This window comes from Arachis ipaensis, chromosome B9 (assembly GCF_059453495.1).
Source record: "Arachis ipaensis isolate K30076 ecotype BB chromosome B9, ASM5945349v1, whole genome shotgun sequence".
Taxonomy (NCBI): domain Eukaryota; kingdom Viridiplantae; phylum Streptophyta; class Magnoliopsida; order Fabales; family Fabaceae; genus Arachis; species Arachis ipaensis.
This window is the reverse complement of record NC_142444.1, coordinates 93305577-93310547: the sequence shown is the minus strand read 5'-3', so window position 1 is coordinate 93310547 and position 4971 is coordinate 93305577. Positions and strand designations below refer to the sequence as shown.

General features: G+C 41.2%; 1 non-coding gene across 1 annotated transcript; it reads left to right on the top strand.

Annotated features, from left to right (window-relative positions):
- Window positions 1-2456: 2456 nt before the first annotated feature.
- On the top strand, window positions 2457-2563 carry LOC148545483 (small nucleolar RNA R71). The gene has a single exon (XR_015901181.1). It is a non-coding gene; the product is annotated as a small nucleolar RNA R71 (small nucleolar RNA).
- The last annotated feature ends 2408 nt before the right edge of the window (window positions 2564-4971 follow it).

Here is a 4971-nt window from a genome sequence, read left to right as displayed (position 1 = left end):
CCATATGGGCAAGTGAATGAGGTTTTCTCTTGATCTCTGGGATCAACCACTATTTGGTTATATCCTGAATAACCGTCGAGAAAACAATAATAAGCGTTCCCTGCGAGTCTTTCCAACATCTGATCCATGAATGGAAAGGGGAAATGATCTTTTCGTGTAGCCTCGTTGAGCTTCCTATAGTTTATGCACATCCGCCATCCTGTGACTGTCCTTGTAGGAATTAGTTAGTTATTCTCATTGGGAACCACAGTAATTCCTCCCTTTTTTGGGACGACATGCACGGGGCTAACCCAGGGGCTGTCTGAGATTGGGTAAATTACCCCCCTTGCCATAACTTCATAACTTCCTTCTGTACCACTTCCTTCATGATTGGGTTCAACCTCCTTTGGGATTGAATGGATGGTTTGGCATCTTTTTCCAGCAGTATCTTGTGCATGCATATGGCCGAACTTATCCCTTTCAAGTCAGCAAGAGTCCAACCAATGGCATCTTTGTGGTTTCGCAGTACTTTGAGAAGTTCATCCTCTTGATCTTTGCTAAGGCATGAGCTTATGATTACTGGGTAATTTTCATTTTCTCCTAAGTATGCATATTTGAGAGTGGGTGGCAGTGCTTTGAGTTCAATTTTAGGTGCTTCTGACTTTTCGTTCTCTTCCTTTGGTGCACCTGGTATGCCAATTTCTGTTGTTGCAACCTCTTCACTTGATGTACACTCTTCCTCTATTATTCTTTCGGGCTCTTCAGACTCTTCTTCTTCAAAACTCTCCTGCACTTCCTCTTCAAGTGAGTCCAATCTCATACATTCCCCCAGTTGTTCTTGTGGGTAACTCATGGCTTTGAACACATTGATTGTCATCTTTTTATTGTGTAATCTCAGTGTGAGATCTCCTTTTTGTACATCAATGACAGCTCCAGCAATGGCCAAGAATGGCCTTCCCAGGATGATGGAAGCCTTGGCTTCCTCCTGCATATCTAGCACTACAAAGTCTGCTGGGAAGATAAAATCTCCCACTTTCACCTGCAAATCTTCTACGACGCCATGCGGGAACTTGAACGATCTGTCTGCCAACTATAAGGCTATTTTTGTTGGTTTAGCCTCTTCTATCTTCATCTTCCTCATCATAGCTACTGATATCAAGTTGATGCTGGCTCCTAAATCACAAAGAGCTTTCTCCACTGTGATTTCCCCTATAATGCAAGCGATCTGAAAACTCCCAGGATCCTTCAATTTCTAGGGCAGTTTGTGCTGAATGATAGCACTACATTCTTCGGTTAGTATCACAGTCTCGTTGTTTTTCTAGCTTCTCTTCTTAGTCATAAGCTCCTTCAAGAACTTGGCGTAGAGTGGCATTTGTTCTATTGCTTCAGCAAAGGGTATGTTGATTTGCAGTTTCTTGAAGATTTCCAAAAATCTCAAAAACTGATTGTCATCTACCTTCTTCTTTAATTGCTGAGGGTATGGGACTCTTGGGATGTCTGGCTTCAGCACTCCTTCCCCTTTTTGTGAACTCAAAGTTGGAACTCGAGCTTCGTCCTGCTCTTCTTCCTCTTTATTTGAGTTCTTTTCTTGTGGTTTCTGGGGGGTTTCCTTTAGTTCCTTCCCACTCCGAAGGGTGATAGCCTGACACTCCTCTCTTTTGGTTGAGTTAGTATTACTGCGAAGGTTGTGGCTGGGAATTTGCTTGAATAAGTAGCCAATTTGTGTCTCCAGTTTCTTGATGGCAGCATCCTGATTCTGCATATTGGACATCACTTCTTCTCAGAATGCTTTACTGTCTTGAATCTCTTTGCCTATGCCTTCAAGTAGATTCTCAATCCTTGAGAGTCTGTCATCTAATGATTGTAGATCGGGATTAGAGGTGGAAGGATGAGGTAAGTTATTTTGGTTTTGATGTGGATGTGGAGAAGTGTTGTTATTGGGGTGTTGATATGGTCTAGATGTGAAATGTTGGTGGCTTGCATTGTTGGGATTTGGGCATCTTTGATCAAGGCTTTGGTCTTGTTGATTTCCCTACCCAAAGTTTGGGTGATTCCTCCATCCAGGGTTGTAGGTCTTGGAGTATGGATCATGGTTTTGCCTCGGTGAATTCCCAATGTAGTTGGCTTGCTCCTGACTACCTTCTGCTTCTTCATTCACTCCTTCTTGGGTTGTTGATGCAGTGGAGATTGCTGCTACTTGGTTCCTCTCCATCTTCTTGGTGAGGTCAGCCAGCTGCTGGATAATGAGCTTGTTTTGGGCCAGCAGAGCATCTACATTGTTTAGCTCCATCACTCCTCTAGTGTTACCTCTTTCGGAAGAATAGAAGTAGTCATTCTCTGCTACAGTTTCAACGACATCTATGGCTTCCTCAATGGTCTTCTTCTTGTTCAAAGATCCTCTAGATGAATGGTCTACTGCCTTCTTTGATTCATATGACAGGCCTTCATAGAAAATGTGCAGCTGCACCCATTTGTTGAACATATCTGGTGGGCACCTCCTTGTTATGTCCTTAAACCTCTCCCATGCTTCATAAAGAGTCTCACCATCTTGTTGCCTGAAAGTTTGGACCTCAGCTCTCAACCTATTGATTTGTTGAGGAGGGTAAAATCTTGCTAAGAATTTGTTCACCACATCTTCCCAAGTTGTCAAGCTCTCCTTCGGGAAAGACTCCGGCCACTTGGCTGCCTTATCCTTGAGTGAGAATGGAAATAAGAGCAGTCTATAGGCGTCAGGATGAACACCATTAGACTTCACTGTGTCACATATTCTTAGGAAGGTGGTTAGATGTTTATTGGGGTCTTCTTGGACACTTCCTCTGAACGAACAGTTGTTCTGAACAAGAGTGATGAGCTGTGGCTTCAGTTCAAAATTGTTGGCGTGGATGGTTGCCTTTTGAATGCTACTTCCACAGTTTCCTGGGTTTGGATTGATGTAAGAGCCTAAAACTCTTCTGTCCTCCCCAGCATGATTTGCTCGACCTCTTCCTCCATGGTTGTGAGTCTCTTCTTCATGATGGTTTTCCATGTTTTCTTCCATGTTTGGTTCAAAGTATTCCTCCTCTTCCTAAGCACCAACTACTATTTTTCCTCTTGCTTCCCTTCTTAATCTCAAGAAGGTCCTCTCAGGTTCAGAATCAAAGGAAGTTGAAGTCCCGCTTCTTCTTCCTATCATACAACCAACAAGTACAAGCAAGGAAAATATATGCAGAAAGTATTTCTGTCAGAATTACTGTTAGTGTGATTGATGCAATATATCAAACAGTTAGTGGGTTAGTGAAATGAATTGTAAATAACAAAGAAAAAGTAGGGGGAAGGGAAGAAATTAACTAAAATAGAAAGTAAATTACTCAAACAGAAAATTAAATCAAACAAAACAAAAATGCTCAATCTAGTTATCTTCTAATTTAATCATTGTTGATGCACAATCAATCCCCGGCAACGGCGCCATAAACTTGATGCACGGAAAACTTGTCTCATAACAAATTTCCTTCGACAAGTGTACCGAATTTGTCGTCAAGTAAAAACTCACAATAGAGTGAGGTCGAATCCCACAAGGATTGATTGATCAAGCAACTTTAATTAGAGGAATGTTCTAGTTGAGCGAATCAGAATTTTGGGTTGAGAGTCGCAGAAAATTAAATGGCGGGAAAGTAAATAACAGAAAAGTAAATGCTAGAAATTAAGAGCTGAATGTAGATGATGGAAAGTAAATTGCAGAATCTTAAATGGGAATGGGGAAATTGCTCATAAAAGTAAATGACTGAAATTAAAGAGAATGGGTAAGATCAGAAATGGGGAGTTCATTGGGCTCAGGAGATGTTGCATTCTCTGGATCAATTTCATTTTCATCTCTTCCTCAATCAATGCACTCATTGATCTCCCTGGCAATCTTAAGTGATCGAATTAGAATTTCTTGTAATTCAATCTCTCAAATCTTGATCAATAGCCAATTCCTTGGTCAATTGCTCATGAGAAGAGATGAAGTATGGTCACTGATTATACCACATGCATTTCCCAAATCAATTGTTGCGAGGATTATAGTCACATATCCATCTAAACCCAATTTGGTCCAGCATGAGAAAGCATTTCTAGCATGATTTCTTCATTCCTCTTTCAAGGTTCAGAAGAGATCTAAGTATGAATAGCTTCTTTTCCAAGATAACTACCCAATTGGATGAAGATCGAAAGCTTTCAAGTAAAATCAAGAGAAAAGATAGAAGAAGAATAATGAAAACTAGTATTGATCCATCAAAGTACAACAGAGCTCCCTAACCCAATGAAAGGGGTTTAGTTGTTGATAGCTCTGGAAAATGAAAACAAAGATGGAGAATATATGATGAAACTAGAAGTGCAGAGAAAGTAAAATACAGAGAGTAGTTCTATGCCAACAGGCTCCCTATAATTTCCAACTCTCAATTTAATTCAAAGCTACTCCTATATATACTATTCTTCTGTTCTTCTAGTTGGCTCTTCAAGTCTTGGGTATGGGCCTTTGGATCTTGAGTTTGAAGCACTTCTCTTCTTCATTGGGCTTGGCTTTACTTGCAGAGAGAAAGTGTGAAGTGGGCAGAGACTTTAGCTCAGGACGTTAGTGGTGTTAACGTTCAGTGAAAATATGGGTTCGAGATTGATAGTGACAATCACCTTTTTCACTAACGTTCCTCACCAAAGTAAGAGCCACGTTAACTTCAACGTTAGTGGCACAAACATTGCCACTAACGTTGCCTCTATGCCCTTTGCACACGTTACTGGGACTTACCTTTCCCAGTAACGTTGAGATGTCTCCCCCTTCCTTATGTTAGAGTTCACGTTAACTTAGTTAACGTGGCTCTTTTAACGTAGGTTTTCCAACCTTCGAGAACGTTAGTGACACTTACCATTGTCACTAACGTTCCAATGTGCCCCTATTTCTCACGTTAGAGTCCACGTTAACTAGGTTAACGTGGCTTCTAACGTGGCCATGCTAGCCATCTCCAACGTTAGTGACAAAGT